The 19,047-nt window shown below is 55.7% G+C and overlaps 1 protein-coding gene across 11 annotated transcripts in view; it reads right to left on the bottom strand.

Annotated features, from left to right (window-relative positions):
* The window catches only part of MEF2D (myocyte enhancer factor 2D), an 80,775-nt gene that overhangs the window by 48,713 nt on the left and 13,015 nt on the right, over positions 1-19,047 (bottom strand). For 6 of the 11 annotated variants that reach the window (XM_014260919.2, XM_014260921.2, XM_005532287.3 and 3 more), the window contains exon 2: positions 6,337-6,405. The gene's annotated coding sequence lies outside the window, so the exon portion shown is untranslated. Of the gene's footprint in view, positions 1-3,259; positions 3,325-3,722; positions 3,745-6,336; positions 6,406-6,911; positions 7,088-7,165; positions 7,201-12,180; positions 12,304-19,047 lie in introns of those variants that run through there. The other 5 variants (XM_088068633.1, XM_088068635.1, XM_088068634.1 and 2 more) reach the window with 5 other exon arrangements.

Below are 19,047 nucleotides of genomic sequence, written 5' to 3'. Positions count from 1 at the left end.
ATCTGGGGTGCAAAGGAGCTAGTGAAGTCAGGAGCTTCCCATTGCTGGGAAGGCGATGGTGGTCACCAGCTCCACTTGGCCAGCTGAAGAAGCAAAAGATCTTAACTTGTCTTAACTAATTATTGTGATGGTGATGCCATAGCAGAGCTCACTAGAAGAGTCCCTTGGAGAGATGGATGGAAAAAATCCAGGCAACACCAAGAGGACCAGGCAGGACCACGCTCCTGCCTCCATCCCAGTGCTCTGACTCCACCACCATAGCTCCAACCTACTGTTGGCACTTCCAGCCTGGAAACAAAGCCACAAAAAATGTCATCCTGGCCATCTGCCTTTCCCAGAGGTGGGCATGCCCACCCATCTTTACACATTCCCCAAAACCCACTTTGGTCCATAGCCACAGGCTCGTGCTTGAAGCACACTGCCATGCTGGAAGCTCAGCACCAGACATCATTATTTCATTTAATAAAGGAAACAAAGGCCCAAACCTAGCATTAGTTATTTGGGACAGTAAAAGCATCAAAACCAGAGATCAAGGCCCTGGGCATGAGAACCTGTCCCTTGGCCCCAAGATCTACAGCTGAGGAGGAGCCACCAAAGCCCACCAAGAGGCACAGACATGGTCTGGCTGCCACCGAACCCCAGCCCAACTCGCTCTCAGCAAACAGGAGGAACCGGGACAAGATGCCACATGGCAAAGACGGGTTTAACTTCCCCTTCCCCTGCGCTGCCTTGAAAACACAGTGTCTCCAACCCAGCACATAAATAACATCAGCCACCAACAGCACTCTGCTATCCAGAGCCCAAGCAGGGCATCCCAGGGAGCCCAGAGCTGCTGCAGCCAAAGCCAGGGAGAGACACAAACCAGTTCAAGGTCCCTCATCCCCAGCACGACACTCAGGGCTGCTGGGACAGAGGATTCCCCCTGTGCCACAAAGCCTTTGCCATCAGCCAGGACCTGACCTCGCTCCCCAGCTCAGCCACAGCTTGTACCCACACGCATGCTGAGCCACATGCCAATGAGCCAGCGGGGTAAGAATCTGGCCCCAGCTCATCAGGCAGCTCAAATCCACCAGGACAGCTGGTTCTCAGCTGTTGCTGCTCACTCACAGGATGCACATTCTTGTCCCAGGCACACAAATCCTGTCCTCCTGCTCCCCGGCACCGGCTGAGCCACCGCAGTGAGGCCAGGGCTTCTGCCAATGCCACTGCAGCCACTTCAGACCTGGATGGCGGCTCCTCCTGAGACAGATTCATCCAGAGCCCATCCCATCCTCCAGGAACAGCATTCTGTCTTAAAAGGGGTTTTTTTAAGGCCAAACTCTGTGTTTCAGCAAGGGGAATTGAGGTGGTGGGGGTCCCCAGCCCTCCTCTGTGGCTGCACCAGAAGCCACGTGCCAAGGGGTGATGATTTTGGCCAGCCCTGGGGATGCGGATGTTGCCCACACGTCCCTCAAGGACATCCCAGCAAAGCATGGAGGTGATGCTCAGGAGAGCAGTGGGGATGCCCAGACACTGTCGAAAAGGCCAACATTTGGCACTTTCCCAAAGCACTACTACATCCTGGGTCTGGCACACCCGAAATCCCGTGCCAGAGCGTCACCAGCACACAGCCATAGCTCAGGCCAAGGGCTTGTCATGGTTCCCAGCCACATTATCAAAGGGATGGCAGAAAAGCTGCTGGGATGCTCCTGCAGCACAGAGGAGATGGACCCTGAGGGCAGATAAGAGTCATTATGAGTACAGGAATAAACACCAGTCACAATTCCTCTTGGAAAAGGGAAGAAAATCAAATACCACAGTTCTTCTGCCAATACTCCCCATGCAAAGACGGGGTGAGAAAAAAGTGAGGCATGAGTTTGTAGAAAGAAATGAAAATATTCCATTCACAATTTTTGCTGAAGGGTGGGGATGTAAAAATGTATCAATAAAAAGTAGCCCACATGGGTTGGGAGTAGCCTCTTTTGGTCAAAAGAGGAGGAGGAGGAAGAAAAGGCTCTGCAGCTGTTGTTGCCTTGGGCAGTACTGAGGGCAGCCACTCAGTTCCAAAAGCACAAACCTTGGGACCCTACAGAGGTTTCCACAACAAAGAAAAGCACCTTGTGACAAGTCCCTCCAAGTCAAGCAGAGGGAAGAACCCACCTCACCCACTCCCAGCAATGGGTAAAGGGCTGGGTTTAACCCGAAGCACACACAAAGTTTATCCTCCAGCCTGATCCATGAGCATCAGAGCTAGGGCAGCACACGCCTTGGGAGGGAAACACTAAAGCACTTCTGAAACATCCCCTTCCTATGGGCCTCCATTTTCACAGACATGGATATGAAGATCATCAGCATTATTAACTGTTACCCCAAAGCAGCAACAGCATAAAAACCCTGAAAAAAATCAAATGGAAAAAGATTTTTCTAGGATGAAAGCACTGGTCAAGCACTCAACAACACAGGAAGCTCAGCACCAGTCCCAGCCCCACCACATCCATCCCCAACACGTCCACCCCGGGCTCCAGAGCAAAGCAAACATTCAGGAAAGAGTCAAAGGAAGAGAAGGAACTGGACAGAGAGCCCCAGTGTAACACTTGGCCTGACACCCAGTGCCTGGTACCTGGCTCACCTCTGGTGTGGCCACAAGCTCCTGCCAGGCATCCAGCCCTGGCCAAAAGGATCCAGCACCAAGCAGGAAGGTGTTAAAAGTCCCCAGTCCCAACCTCTGAGGAACCACAATAAATAACCTCTGAGTAAACACAGCGGCTGCTCCCCATTCGCCTTCCTGTTTGCTTTCGCAGATCCGGCCTGGGACGTCCACTTCCAGCTGCTGGCCCCATCCCGTCCGAGCGCAGCAGAGCTCTGGCCATGGCACCGTGCTGGCACTGGCACCCTGCAGCCTCACGTCACGCCTGGGAACCGTCCCTGCCACGGGGGACTGTGGGCACAAGCTTCCCAAAGGGATTTATCCACCGGGACAGGCTCTGATCCTGCATCTGAGCCCGTGCCTGCTGCCTTTTCCTTCCTGGTCTGTGTTTGTTTTGGTTCTAAAAAGAGGAAATCCCAGCTCACCCACTCCCCATCAGGAAGCCATGTCCCCCTCTGTGCCTCAGTTTCCCCCTCTCTCCAGCATGGGAGTCCCACATCACTCAGACCCCACTCTCCCTCCCTCCCCACCCAGCCCTGGCACAAAAAAAAGCAACGGGTCCTGATTTACGGGCACTTCTGTGCTTTACCACGAACACAAAGGAGAGGGAAAAACAACAAGCGGCAAACTCACAGGGAGGATCTGTGTCAGGAGCAACAAGGGGGTCCGGGGCAGCACCCCCGGCAGAGCAGCGCCGGGCACGGAGGCTGACAATAGATAAGGGGCTAAATTCGGCGCTGGGCTCCGGCCCCGGGCTCTGTAAGGCGATCGGGGTGGGGGAGAGCCGGGCTGTTTATTTGGCTCCAAACTCCGCACCGACACTGCAGCGTCACCCGTGTTTAAAATAGGAAGGAACGAAAAGAAGGAGGGGGGGAAAAAGAAATAGAAAATAAATAAAGAAATAAAAAAGGAGAAAAGTGCATGCACGCGTTGAACAATAACAACAAAATTAAAAAAAATCAAGAGAAAAGGAGCCGGGGGAGGGGGGGAAATAAAAGGAAACCCAGTTGGGCTGGCGAGGTTTAAAGCGACGCCTGCTTTAAAAAAAGAAGTTGCTAATTTTAACTCTCCAGTGGAAAGAGTGAGAGGTACTTACAGGAGACAGGGTGGCTGCGTCCTTCTCCAGGGCTGCTGCGCCGGGAGGAAGCGCAGGATGGAGCTGCCATCCCCGGCACCGCTGCCCAGGCCCCCGAGCCCCCCCAAAACCGCGATGGGGGCGCACGGCGGAGACAGATGCGGAGGCAGGAGGGGGCGGTGGAGCCTGCGGGGGGAAGGGAGAGGCCAGAGCTGGCCAGAAGCAGAGCCCGGACTCGCTTCCCCGGAGCCCGGAGCCGGGGCTGGGACACGGGCAGCGCACGCCGCAGGACCCCCGGGAGGCGGCAGCCAGCTGCTGGGTCAGATGACATTTCTGCGCGGACGTTTCTGACCGAGCTGGCTTTTCCCCAAGGGAAAAGGGCTTTGAAGACATTTTTTTTTCCCCGCCAGTGGTAAAATAGCGGATGAGCTCAGAACCCAAAGCGCAGGGCAGAGCCATGACCAGAGAAGGCCACCCGGCTCCACAGGGACTAGAAAGGTGACCTCCAGCAGCTCGGCCACATTTCAGCTGCGGCAAGCACAGCAGGAACCCACTGCTTTACCAAGTTCAGTACTCCATATCCAAAAGGGTCCAGAGTGGGGGTCTGGTTTCAGAGCACCCACTGGCTGGATTTTACAGGCTCTCCCTGGAGACCGGGAGGATCTTGGCAGATGCAAAGAGCCAGGTGAGGTGGCACACTCACACCTCAAGCACGGTGGGAGCCTGGAAGTTGCAAACTCCAGTTGCCAGTGAACGTTCAAGAGAACACAGGCAAGGCCTCAGACAGCAGAGGAACAGACCTGGTGAGCCAAGGGCTCTTCCCAAGCAGCTGGAAATCAGCCTCAGGTTGCAAAAATCTCACCAGGAGAGAAGCAGGGCGGCACAGACCCTGCACGCAGGGACGGACACATGATTTACCGAGCATGGCAAGACAATGTGACCGTCTTCAGGACACGAAAGAGTCGATTCAATTAAGGTCACCGGCCCTAGAAGAGCCTTCTGTCACAGAAGAAGATTTGCCTGGTTTGCCTCAAATGGGGCTGGCCTCAGACAAAATGCCTATTGATCGCAGGCAGCGATGCTGCACGTCCAGGACGCGAGGACGTGGCTTCACTGCGATTAAATCGCCCGGTGCCGGCCGTCACACGCTTCCGAGGCAGGGTCGATATTGCTCCTCTAATTGCTCAGCTCCTGTCACCAGCAGAGCAGAGGGGACAAGTCTTAAAGCAGTCCCCAGAGATGCTTTTCAAAATCCTCCTCCCCAAGAGCACCACTTGCTGAGCTGCTCCTTGGAGCGAGCAGTTCTGCAGTTGCAGAAATCACTAAATTGCTCCTCCCCGCTCACAACTCTGTGCTGGCACCAGTGGCAGTGCCAGGGCTTTGCAGGAGGACACTGCCAACCCAAAACCCAAGAACTTGTGGGAACTAAGAAACAAGGAGCCGTTGTCACTGGTCAGGACGGAGCTGGCAGAGCTGGGCAATCGTGTCTCCAGCAGCAAGCAGGGATGTGGGGGAGAACGCAGCTGCTGAGAGGTCCTGCCACCACCCACCAGCATCCGGGCTGGGGGAGCGAACGCACGCAGTCCATTGGGACCGTGGTGTTTGGGAGCCCCCACACACACCCCACAGCACCCACAGCCATCACCCCAACACTCCCAGTAATCATTCAGCACGCAGAAACACGTGCCCCTTAGCTCGTATTCCTTTGTGCCCAGAGCAAGTGGATCAGAGCTGGTCCCACATCAGCCCCCAGAACACTCCTGGAGCAGCCAGCTCGGCCACAGCAGGACGGACCCAGCCGAGCCCTCCAACCCTCCTGTCCTCTGGCACACCATGGCCCATCGCTGGCACACACCAAGCACCACTGAGACACAGCAGGGCCCTTCTGCTGCACTCCTCAGCCTGGGGAGCTGCTCTTGGTTTCCATCACCAGATGAAGCCCTTGGTGTTGACCTTGCAGAGGACGCAGTGATGCTACCCCCATCTCCCACCACCAGGCCTCCGAATAAATTACCTGCTCCCTCTTCAGCACTAAAAGCCACCACAACCCCAGAAAACTGCTCACTAAGCAGTCGTGACAGAGCCCCCTCCGTTCAGGAGCTGGGGGCATATTATTTTTAAGTCTTTCCTTCTATTGATTTAACTCTCAGGTACAGAAGATGCATTACATGAAATCATAGAGCCCTCATAAACCAGCCCGCGGTGGTGTCTGTACCACAACCTCACTGCAGACACAGGAGACACAAACATTTACTGGAAAAGCAATAAACAGGCCAAGAAGGTTGAAAAGGAAGAAAACCTGGACATGAGGCCCTCTCCCAGCAGCACCTTATTTCAGAGGAATGCAAGGGACAAAATAACAGCAGGTTTGGCCACAAGTCTTGTCCACACCAGGAGAAAACAGGGCAGGAAAACCCTCCATTGCACTGGTACATGGGGCTGTGTTGCAAAACACCCAAAAAGCCCCAAATCAGTGCTGTGGCTACGGCTGGGAGCCATCAGAGCTGTGCCAGATGGGGAAGTGAAGGGGAAGATGGGAGCCTCTGCTTGCTCCCAGCCTGCAGCAGGGGAGACACACGTGGCCAAGCAAACCCAAAGGGAAGGCAGGACCCAGAGTTTGGGATTTCCCCCATACCTGCTACACAGCCTCCTGCATCTTCTGCTCCTGCCAGGGATGAGCTGCAGCCACCGCTCCTCAATCCAACTGCAAAGACAAAGCAAGCAGCCATCAGTCTGAGGGGACAGAGGCAAGGACAGGACTCTCCACATGTCCCATCCAAGCACAGCCAGATGGAGGGAACAGCGAGGGCAGCCCAGTATCCCCTGCAGACCTGGCTGATGGGACAGCCTGCACTGCCCTGATCCTTAGCATCACTGCAAGGGCCATGCAGGCTGGGTGGGACCTGGCCAGGCACCTGCAGGGATCCAGGGAACCAGGAGCCCTGGGGCTAAGCAATGTGGAAAGCATCCCAGTGAGACCAGAGGGAAAGAAATTAAAAAGAGCTCAGCAGTGAAACAAATCATAAACCAAAAGTTAACATTAACAAGGGATGTGGCCCAGGTCAACAGTGCAGCCGGCAGAGAGTTGCTCAAAGTTTAGGTGAACTTTGTGTTTTCTGGAAAGATTCTCATGCACATCCCACAAGAAAAAGCACTGACCCGCTTGCTCAGACACTTTCCCAGGGAATGCACACAGCACATATGCTTTACCTGAGGAGAAACTGCCATGGCCCAGAAGGAAACGCAGCTCCTAAACTCATCCCACTCACCACTGGGAGATGGGAGGGGACCCATGGGGCAAAGCCCAGTGGCTTCAGCCAGCCTTGTGCCGGTCATCTACTGGTGGTCACAACCATCTGGCACTTGTGCAGAGCCCATCACCACAGCATACCCCCATGAGAGGAACGGTGCTGAACAAAAGGGAAACTGAGGCACAGAGGCTAGCACCCACTGTTCAAACGCACCGTGAGCTCCCGAGCTGCAGCCTCACCCCCAGCACCTGCAACAGAGCGAGGAATTGTGCTCAGCTTTCCGGCGTCCTCATCCTCCGCTCCAACCACAAAACCAGCCTTCCTCCCCCGGCTGCCTCCCCTCCCACAGCCAGCTCATTTCCTGACATTACAAAATTCAGCCTGAACGAGGCTGGAGCGAGGAGCGCGTGGCTCCATCCAGGGCTGCACCTTCCTCTCGCTCCTGAGGAGCCGAGCGCAGGGAACACCCCTGAACAGCTCTCCAGCCTCAAACCTCACAGCACCCGTGTGAAACCCCACAGGGCTGGGGTCCTGCTCACAGGGACACCCTCATCAGGACAGACAGACGAGCCTGACTTCCACAACAGGGGAGCAGCAGGGACAAGGATGGGGGGCTCCAGCTACTGCCACACTTGCACCCATTATGCCCAGACCACCCTGCCACCCCCCCACCCAGGAGCACTCCTTTATTTCCCTGGATAAAACAGCGTGTCCTACACAATGGCTGAACACTTGGGGCCAGGGACACCCACAGCAGCAGCACCACCTTGCAAGTGCTCCCAGGCAGGACGAGGGAAGTGGTGATTAATGCAAAGGGTCTCTCAGTGGGCACCTGAACCTCCTCTTGGTGTCCAAGCAGCTCTCGCTGGTCTCAGCACTGCAGTGCCTTGCAGGGCTGATGGCAGAGCCATGTGGGCACTGGGGACCACAGGCTAGGCTGAGAGGAGGATGTGGCCGAGGTCTACACCCAGGCTGGCTCCTGCTTTGAGGGGCTTGGGGTCAGCTCTACAGCCCACTAGGATGCAATGGGGGACATGTGGCCAGGCAAGGCCTCATATGTCTGTAAGCAGAGTTGGTTCCTCTCAGTGGGAGACACCGCTAGACAAGGCAGGAATGTCTGTTTCCACAGGCTCCAGGATGCCCACGGTGCCATGGGACAGCCGCACAGCCACCACTCACAGGCTCTTGTGCTGACAGAACTGCCCGTGGCTGGTGCTTGGCAGCTGTCCCTGGCTCCCACAGCCCACCAGGACAATGTCTGGACCATAGCTGACCCCCGCAGCCCTTGGCCATGCCACAGTCCCCAGATCGTGACAACTAACAGCAGTGCCTCTGCAACCCAGTCTGGCAGAGGAGCTGCCCCTTGTCAGGCCGAGGTGGGGAGCTCCAGGGGGAGCAGGAGTGATCTGGGGGTGTTCAGCCTGCAGCCAGCTCTGACACTGCAGGGCTGCAGCCCAGTGTCACCCAGGACAGGGACGATCAGCACACATGGGGTGACATGGCCCTGAGCCTCACCAGCCCAACAGCTCCACGACTGCTTCACGCCCCACCCAAACTGCAGAAGCCACTGCCCTTTGGACCTGATGGTACATCCAGCACCGACAAACCCCAGTGAACCCCCAAGTCCCCATTTTGCAACATTTTGAGCTGGTACAAAGGAGAAAAGCCCCCACTCAGTGGCACTGCCAGCTCCCTTGTCTTTCCATGCACGTCCTTTGCCCCGCCAAGCCAATATCCTGGCACTGCTCCCAGGAACTCTGGAGTATTTCAAAAGGTGACCAATCGACCTGCAGTGAGAGCAAGGCCCTGCTGAGGGGCTGGGGCTGGATCAGGCCACTGGCCACCTCCAGGGCTCCTGGGGAGTTCCCAGCTCTCACCCCACGACATTTGTGCCTTCGAAGCTTTCTTGTTATAAACACAGAAATGCTGCCCATGGAAGAGAGAAAGTACCATGTTTTCAAAATGTTCTGTTATTTTGTAAGCTGAGGAGAAAAAAACACATAGGGGAGGAATGGAGGTGGCAAAGTCAAGTGAATTCCCCTTTCAAAGTGAAAAAAGAAGGGGAGAGAAAGGGGTAAAGACAAGACAATCTTTATGTCCAGCTTTGGGACAGAAATGCTGAGCAGGTGCTAACACTGTCGCTATTTGAAAACCAAAGCTTTGGTTTCACCAAGTAACAAACCAAAATTCCTGAGGGCAGGAGAATGAGGGGAACCTCCTGGGACCCCCATTTCTAACTGACGCAGTTAGGCTGGCACAACCTGCCTAAGGCAAAGGCAGCAGATGCTGGGAACTGCTCCAACCTGCCCATAAAGATCCTGGAGAATGTGCAGGATTGGCTTTTGGTGACTTCCCTGGATATCTGCTCAGTTGATGCTTAGCAGCCCCTGTGCCACAACCAGTCTTTGCTTACACCCTCAAACACATATATATATATTCCCACATATATAACTCCCCCAAAATATATATTCCCATACACATAGCCCTCTCAAAATACACATATTCCCAGAGATGTAACCTACCAAATACATATATATATATATATTCCCATATGTATTGATAAACCCCAAGTATATATTCCCACTTATATAAATCCCAAATATATACAACCCCTGCCTACATCACATATACATATAATACCCCAAATAAATAATCCATGGCTGCTGCCATGGAGACTTCCAAGCACACAGCTGGAAAGTCAAGGGGAGATGGATGGGCAGAATAACCAGCTTTGGAGCTGGAGAGACCAAGAAGGAGGCGCAGATTGCGGGGGGGAAGAGCTGTGACCACAATCTCTCCTTCCTCTTTTTTCATGTTTCCTCTAGCAACGAGCTCGGGGCTGCAAACATTTGGATGACAAACCCAAACTTCCCCACCTCAGGCTCCCAACCCAGCCCACCACTCCTCTTCCAGGTGCTCATGAATTCCTGCCCCAAACCCCATTTCCCAGAGCTGTGCCATGTAACTCTCAGGGAGTCCCAACAACAGCAAGGAGCAGACAAAATTTTAAAAAAGAAAAAAAAAAAGTACTTTCTCCATTTTTCTCCATTTCCCCAGCCCACGAAACTAAAGCATCTCAGCCATGGCGCAGCCTTCAGTTTGCACCAGCCACTGGGAATATCCCCAGAGTTTAATTAGACCTGTTAAGCCTTTTCAGTTGGGTTTCCTCTGGCTTGACACCAAGAGGTGGGGAGAAAACAAACTGAGAGAGATCTCACTCCAAGCAGGAGCATCAGGCAGGACAGGCTGAAGGAACCCCAGCTCCCAATCATCCAGTGGTGCCAGAGTCACAGCAGCACAGCACCTGGGGCTGTGGAAAGGGGCACAGGTGGGCAGCAGGAGGAGGAAATCCACCTCCAGTGGCACAGGAGGCTCGAGCAATGACCAAGGAACTGGTCACAGGCCAGCTGTGCCAGGGGCACATGCAATGGGCAACATGCAGGGTGTGAATGCCAGCACTGGAGCTCCTCCAAACCCCACATGGGGTTGGGCTGAAAGTACCCCAGACCCAGGGTAGGAATTGTGGGGCTCATACCCTGCTCCACCAGGTCACCTCCCAAGGGTCCCAGGGTAGGAATTGTGGGGTTCACACCCTGCTCCACCAGGTCACCTCCCAAGGGTCCCAGGGTAGGAATTGTGGGGCTCACACCCTGCTCCACCAGGTCACCTCCCAAGGGTCCCAGCACGGGACCAAGTCCAGCCCCTGGATTTGGGCAGGGGAGCTGGAAGGCACTCTCTGTGCTGGCTGAGCCACGCTCCAGGGAAGGTCAGAGCAGCACAGCTGTCGCTGCAAGTGTTGCAACAGCAGCTGCTGGCCCTGCCAGGACCTAGGGGACATGGGGGGTGTCGGAGGGGTGGCACAAGCGCAACCGTTGGAGCCACTGAGTTTCACTCTCGCTGGCTGAGTTCCCCTTGGGCAGCAGAGATGCAGAACTGAAACCTCCAGCTGTATGGACGTGGGGGCGGCTGGAGCTGCAGGAGGGCTGGGGACCGGCACAGCTTTCAGAGCAAAGCCACGCACCACCACACCAGTGACCAAGGGCTGCTGGGGGACCAGGGGAAGCAAAAGATGAGAGGCAGACAGGGGTTTCCTCTGGCTCACAGCGCCCATCTTGCTTCTGCCCTCTCTGCACAGCTGGGCCACCCATCTCCTTGTGCCCAGCACATCTGGTGGGAGCAGAAATACCCCCGGGCATGCAGGTACTTACACCTGCCATGTTCCACCAGCCTATCCAGGGGCTCACACTGCTGCAGGACACTGCAATCCCAGTCCATTGGGCAAGTGCTGGTCAGCAGGACCACGACTGCCTGCATGGAGTGGTCCCAGCACCTCCTAGCACAGGGAAACTGAGGCACAGAGAGGGTAAGTAAACCACAGAGCTGGACACAAAAGCACTCCCCCAAACTCGTTTCCTCCCCCCAAGCAAGCCACTCACCTCCCTCCTTGTTCCAGCCTGCTGAAAAAAGGAACAGCCCAAAACTGACCCCAGAACCCCCAGGGACATAATGGGGCTCCCATGAGAGCACAGGGACACCAAGATGTGGGAGCACCCAGTGCTTGCCCTCCTCACCCCAGCCACAGTGACAATGCTTCATGGCACATTGCCACCTGCTGGCACCAGCCCTGGGGAGCCTTCCTTGAGGGGGACAGCAAGTGGCTCTGTGCTGGGTATCAGGTCTGGGTCCAGGTCCAATGGGCCACTGCCACATCCAATTGGAGCAGCCACTGCTCACTTTCCTGAACTGATTTTATCCTACTTCACGGCAACCTGAGACCCTGCACATGCAACCCAAACCCATCCTAGAGGTGCTGAGAGGTGCCCCCACCCTGCTCACACCCCCCATACCCTCTGGAGCATCAGGTGAAAGTGCTGCTCCAGAGGTGCAGGAGACCTCACAGCAGCAGTGACAGCTGCTCCAGATCTGCATTTCCAGCTCCTGCTGGCATTTCCAAGGCGGAGGTAAAGCAGAGATGGCAGCATCATCTGTTTTGTCCCCCAGCCTCCCCACAAACGCTTCCTGATGCCCCAACAACCTCTCCTGTCTGTTGCTGCCTCTCCCCAGAGACCACAGATCCAGCTCTCACGTGTCTCTCAGGCCTGCTCTCCCTTCTGTCTAATGGGGGGACCGATCCTCTGCCACTGCTCCTCAGCCATCCATGCATCCAGCCACCCACATTTCCCACCCACACAAACCCCACCCGAGGCACAGGGGAGTGGAAATCCTACCTGCACACATGCTGACACACACCAGCTGTTCATCCCCGACACTCTGTGGCCACTGACCAACACAACAGCCCATGGGTTACCCACGAGCCAGAGGAAAATCAACAGGGAGTGTGGTTCTTCAACACACACACCTAGCGCTGCCACTGGCCCCAGAGGGCAGCAGGTCTGGGAGGCCCTGGCACAACGAGCAGGTGGATGATGTTAGAAAGGACCCCACCCACAATCTCATCCCAGCACACCTGTACACACATCAGCACCAGCCTGGCCTCATCACAGGCAGGGTTGACGTGTTTGCAGCACTGATGTGGATCCCTGGAAGGCACCAGGAGCTGCCATGTGGATGCCCAGCATGGGCAAAGGACACGGGGCCCTGGCAAGCAGGTGCCAGCTCCTCTCACCTCCTGCTTTGGGAAGGATCCTGCATTGGGCAGGTCTCCAAGGACCCCACAGGAGCTGCCCCAGGCAGACACAGCACTTCTCCCTCCCAGAGCCCTTCTGGGTGTCTCCACCCCCGCTGGCATTAGGGCCAGCTCAGCCCCAGGTCTGCCTCTACCAGACAGGTCCAAACTCCAGGGCACTGGGTGAGGTGTGGCTGAGTGGCGTGTGCTGAGCCAGGTGGGAGAGAGCACGGGAGACAATCACCGTCACAGGCAGAAGGAGGAGGTGGCCATGTGAGGTAGAGAGATCAGGCAAACCTCCAGCTGCCCCTTGCTGCTGTCCCCCACTCCAGGGAATGGGGACAGGTCCTGGCCTAGCCCTGCAGCCCTTGCTGGAAGCTGAGAGCTTTTTTTAAACCTGTTTATAAGGGCAACTCACAAACAAGAAAAGAGAGCTCTTTGTCAGGAGGAGAGGGGCTCCATGGTCAGATACCAGCATCTGGGAGACTCACACTTAATTCTGGGTTGTGCTACGGCCCCTCCAGTGTGTCTGGAGTGGAGCTAGCCATGGCCAGGGCTGTTGCCTTCAACAACCCCTCCTACCCAGCCCAGCAGTGCCAGCCATCGACAGCAGCACCACCAGACAAACCCCTGCAAGCGGCTGGAAAATCACCTGGCACAGACACGACCTGAGCCAGAGCCAGGGCTGCTTGGCCTTGGGGAGCAGAAAGGGTGTTCACCCCACAGCCAGTTGCAAACCCTGACCCCTCACACAAACTCAGAGTCCTGTGGCTGAGCACAGCTCGTCACTGGCTGCAAAGGCAGGGCTGCATCCAGAAAAGCAGGTGTCACATCCTGATGGAGCAAGGCTTTGCCACCCAGCTGCCTCTGAAAACCCAGCAGGGGAAAACCCCGAGCCAGAGACAAAACATGCTTGGGGTTACCCAAATCTCCCAGTTCAAGCCCCAGCCTCCTTTGCATCCTTGGCAAATCTCTGTGGGCAGGGTGCCTACTCCCCGAACTTCAGTTCTACTATTTAAAACAAAACAAGAAACAACAACAACAACAAAAAGATTAAAACATTTCTCCCCAGTGAGGTGCAGAGAAACACTCGCACATTCGGTGCCGTCGTCAGCAACTCCTACACCACCCCCCACGTACACCGTTGCAAGGGGGCACAGAAGGGGGTTTATAGGCACCTACAGAGAAAAAATAAGATTTCTGCATAATTTGGTTAATCAGTCCACTGAACAGCATTAATCCATAGGAGAATGTCCTGTGCTCACCAAACAATTCAATCCCCCGTGGGGCAACAAAACCTCAGTGGCTGGTGCAAGCATCACCTCCCTAACAGAACCACTGGAGTGACCCCTGGAAAAGCTCCAAATCCCAAATGTTACTCCCAGTTTGAACATACTGGCAAAAACAAATGCATAAAAAAGGGCTTTATCAAGTCTTGGAATCACCAGAGAAACTCGTAGTGCTGTCAAAGGGGACCCAGCAGAAGCCCGTGGACCTCAGCATCCTGAACACTTCTTCCCCTCCAAACCCTTCAGTCACCAAAATAAAATGGGAAGGGAAGGTGCGGGAAGGTGCGGGAAGGGAAGGTGCGGGAAGGTGCGGGAAGGGAAGGGAAGGTGCGGGAAGGGAAGGTGCGGGAAGGGAAGGTGCGGGAAGGTGCGGGAAGGGAAGGTGCGGGAAGGGAAGGTGCGGGAAGGGAAGGTGCGGGAAGGGAAGGTGCGGGAAGGTGCGGGAAGGTGCGGGAAGGTGCGGGAAGGGAAGGTGCGGGAAGGGAAGGTGCGGGAAGGGAAGGTGCGGGAAGGGAAGGGAAGGGAAGGTGCGGGAAGGGAAGGTGCGGGAAGGGAAGGTGCGGGAAGGTGCGGGAAGGGAAGGGAAGGGAAGGTGCGGGAAGGGAAGGGAAGGTGCGGGAAGGGAAGGGAAGGTGCGGGAAGGTGCGGGAAGGGAAGGGAAGGGAAGGGAAGGGAAGGGAAGGGAAGGGAAGGGAAGGGAAGGGAAGGGAAGGGAAGGGAAGGGAAGGGAAGGGAAGGGAAGGGAAGGGAAGGGAAGGGAAGGGAAGGGAAGGGAAGGGAAGGGAAGGGAAGGGAAGGGAAGGGAAGGGAAGGGAAGGGAAGGGAAGGGAAGGGAAGGGAAGGTGCGGGAAGGTGCGGGAAGGTGCGGGAAGGTGCGGGAAGGTGCGGGGAAGGGAAGGGAAGGGAAGGGAAGGGAAGGGAAGGGAAGGGAAGGGAAGGGAAGGGAAGGGAAGGGAAGGGAAGGGAAGGGAAGGGAAGGGAAGGGAAGGGAAGGTGCGGGAAGGGAAGGGAAGGGAAGGTGCGGGAAGGTGCGGGAAGGTGCGGGAAGGTGCGGGAAGGTGCGGGAAGGGAAGGGAAGGGAAGGGAAGGGAAGGGAAGGGAAGGGAAGGGAAGGGAAGGGAAGGGAAGGGAAGGGAAGGGAAGGGAAGGGAAGGGAAGGGAAGGGAAGGGAAGGGAAGGGAAGGGAAGGGAAGGGAAGGGAAGGGAAGGGAAGGGAAGGGAAGGGAAGGGAAGGGAAGGTGCGGGAAGGTGCGGGAAGGTGCGGGAAGGTGCGGGAAGGTGCGGGAAGGGAAGGGAAGGTGCGGGAAGGTGCGGGAAGGGAAGGGAAGGGAAGGGAAGGGAAGGGAAGGGAAGGGAAGGGAAGGGAAGGGAAGGGAAGGGAAGGGAAGGGAAGGGAAGGGAAGGGAAGGGAAGGGAAGGGAGGGAAGGGAAGGGAAGGGAGGGGCGGGGAAGGGAAGGGAAGGGAAGGAAGGGGAAGGGAAGGGAAGGGAAGGGAAGGGAAGGGAAGGGAAGGGAAGGGAAGGGAAGGGAAGGGAAGGGAAGGGAAGGGAAGCTTACTGGCCCAGAAGCCAATTACAACAAATGGAAAGTGTTTTGCTTTTTAATCTTGTAATTTTTTTAGCCTAATCTCTCCTCTGGAAAGGGACGATCAGCTCAGCAGCAGGATGCTGCCAGGGGGATACAGCACGTGTGGAGTCCTGGCTGGAACAGAAACTCAAGTCCTTGCTCTCCAATCCTGTCTTTTTTGGGTGGACTTATCCTATTTTTTTCTCAGAATGACTCTACAGGGACAAAGAAACAATAGCAAAACTTCAGGAAACTTCTGTTGGGAATTTTGCTGTGTTTCTGTTCCTCACCTGCCCAGAGATACGTAATCACAGAATTACAAAATCATTTCAGTTGGAAAAGACCTTTAAGGTCATCAAGATGATCCTTTTCCTGCTGCAAAGGGAGTTCCATTCTGGGGAAGTTCACACGAACGAGAAGTTTTAGAAGTGAAAAGGACCACACACACCCAAAAATGGGTTTGTTTCCTTCTCCAGCCCTGGGCAAGACCTTGACAGGATCCAGCAGAAGGGGAAAACCCGACCCAGCAGTACAGAAGGCAGGATCCTCCTCACCTGCCACCACCGGCCAGCACACCAGAGCTGGGAACCAGCTGGAACCTCTTCAGCAATCCAGACTCTCCCAAGCACATGGAGAGCCAGAGGAGGGAGGAGGCCGTTGGATGCCATCCCCAGAGCCCATAAATTACAGCAGGGAACAGAGTTGCATTTGCCCTATTTCTTATCTGCTTGGAAATTGCGCTGCTTTCCCAGCTGCAAAGACAGCTCTGTTCCCAAGAATTTCAGTAAAGCCATGACCTCTTTCCAGGACCGTACAGTATATGGTGGCGGGGAGCCAGGGCTAATTATAGGCACAGGAAAAAGGGAGAGAGGCATTTGGAAAAGCTCTACCTTCCCAGCCACGGGAGCAGGGCAGCACAGCCACAGCCAAGCCCCTGCTGGGAGCACCCCAAAGGGCTGCAAAACCCAGGGAAGGAGAGTGAATCCCAGGGATACAGCCCTCCTGGACTACACTATCCTCATCTTCTGGAAAGATGAAAGACAGCATAAATCTCATCCCACAGTACTTCACGATTCCAAAGCGCTCTGGGAAGCCCCACAGCGGGACCCCCCTGCCCCGGCACAGGTCGAGTGTCAGAACACCGCCCTGGCCACGACAAGAACCAGAGTCTGTCAGTCCTACAGCCAGGATCTGAGCAGCTTGGGTTCCCAGCAGAGACCCCATCTCCCAAAGGTGAATGATGCCACAAGCCCCTCACTGTGCCCTTGTGCCCCAGCACTGCCCAAAAGCACGACCTGCAGAGATGCTCCCCAACCCGGAGGCAAACAAACACGCGTTAATTTAAACGCCAGCCAAGGCTCTCGGGCAAAGCCACGTGCAGGCTTAGAGCTGAGTTCATTGTCTCTCGCTGAGCAATGTCACAGGAGCCACCTCCCTCCCCTGACCCACTGCAGAAGTGGACAAGGACATGGTGACACATGTGCCCACGAGACCTGCCGGCAGGGAGGAGGCTGGGCAGGAAAGCACAGAACAGACAGCAACTCTTTTAACCACCAGGCTCCTCCTCAGAGCCACGTTTCTGCACAAAACAAAACCTGGAGAAGGTAAAAAATCCCACCTAATGTTTTCTTTGAGGAAGGAAAAAGAAAAGCCAGGAACCTTCTCGCTTGCCGCAATGGTTTTCATTTTCCACCAAATTAACTCGAGTCTCGACTCTGAGTGCCGGCAGATTCCCCTCCCTGCCTGCGCTGCCGTGTGTGCCTGCGCATGTGGGAATGTGTGGGTGTGTGGGTTTTGTTTTGCTTTCTGCACCGGCTCTGCAGACCATCTCCTGCTCTTACCCATCCCAGCCCCGTTACCTGGCACGGTGGACATCCCATTTCTCTGGCTATAGTCCTGTGCAGGGCCACTCTCCTCCTCCAAGAACTTCCCGAAACGTGGCCTGCAGGTATCCCAGGCCTCGGGGTGCTGCAGGGCTGTTGCCAATACCAATCACTCCAAGAGGGTCCCTGTGTGCCATGGCTGGGTGCTGCAGAGCGCTGGCACGGCTGTGCCCCCGGGACAGGGGCCTGGCAGCACCAAGCAGGGCACCAGCACAGCCTCCCAACACCTCTCACTAAAGGAAGGAATCCACCCCTGTATGCCAGGTCCTGCTGATGCCCTTTCCCAACGCTCCTGTGGCAGCAGGAAGGGGATCAGTGCACATCAAGTCTGCCCTGCTCCTGGTGAGACCCTTGGGATCACCTCCTGCCAGCTTTCTGGATAATAACCCCAGCTAAAATCCAGCCCCACTGCTGCAGGCGCTCCCAGAAACACTTCAAAGACTGACCAAGCCTTGGAACAAACCAAAACCAGCACATGACACCCCCCATCCCCAGCTCCAACGCTCCCGATGGGCAGGCACATCAAGGAAGGCAAACAGAAACAACTTCCCCACAGCTCACACCAAAGACCCCGGCACCACCAGCACCCCTCCAGCCCCACCCCAGCAGCAGCAGCAGCACTGACACCATCCCCACAGAGCTGAGCCCCCCTCGCTGGCACTGCTGGCACATCCTGGGGCAGCACGTGGCCCCACAGCCCCTTGCCATCGGCTCCGCGGGCGCCGCCACGCACGGCTCAGCCCTAACGGGATAACAAGCTCACAATGAGATCCTAATGAAGGATTAGCGAAATACAGTTTAAAGAGATTAAGGCTGGGTGCAGCACTGAAACTTTTTTATTTATTTAATATTTTCCTGAGAGCCCAGCGGAGGTGAGACACAGATTACAGACAACACGGGTAGAGCCGGCATTCGCTGCTGGCTCCAGCAACTCAGGATGGTTTTCGCATCGCATTCGTGCAAAGAGGGGCCAGGGCTGTAAAAAGGATGGAGGAACACACAAAAAATGGCTCGTGGCGCCTGCAAGCCCTGCCCAAGGCGCTCCACAGCCAGCCAGAGGCTTCCTTCATCTCTCTCCTCCCACACCAGTCCCTTCCCATCTGCATCCCAGCTGCGCCCGATGCTCTTAGTCCCGTTCATAATGACTGTTGATGTTATCCGCCAGAGCCGGAGCCTTCCAAGGAGCCCCAGGGAAGCAGGTACTCAACTCTCATTCAGGGAAAGTTATTAATAGTAATTTCTTGGCTCTACACAAACAGAGCAAGAAGTCAGCCCTGGCCTGGGAGAGCTTGGCGTGACTGCCAGCCCCACGTGCTCCAAAAGGTCAGGAGTCTGGTTCGCCCCCAAATCAAACGAGGATGTTTAAAATAGAAGGCAACACATCTGGGGTTGCTTTTTGGCTTGTTTTGACCACTCTTATTTTTTTCTGCAACCACCAACACCACAAATTTTCTCCTCCTGAGAAAGGGCAACGTGACTGTCACCCCATCACCCCATCACGGGAATGCAGGAGTGGGAATTTGCTAAAGCAGCCCCAAGAGTGCTAATGTCCAGGGGGAAAAAGGCAAGCAAGGCTGCTGCTCGGCCCATGAGCAGTGGGGCGACTGCTCAAACCCAGCCCTCATTTCAGCCAAAAGCCACGCGACAAGAGGGAGGTGGGGAGCTGAGAAACATCCCTGTTGAGAGACTACAAAACAAATCAAATGAAGATGTTTGGAGCAGATCCAGATG

The sequence above is a fragment of the Pseudopodoces humilis genome, chromosome 31 (genome assembly GCF_049639895.1).
Source record: "Pseudopodoces humilis isolate 2021_Gansu_Grassland_sample_001 chromosome 31, ASM4963989v1, whole genome shotgun sequence".
NCBI classification, from domain to species: Eukaryota; Metazoa; Chordata; class Aves; order Passeriformes; family Paridae; genus Pseudopodoces; species Pseudopodoces humilis.
Note: the sequence above shows the minus strand (reverse complement) of the source record. Positions and strands in the feature narration are given on the sequence as shown.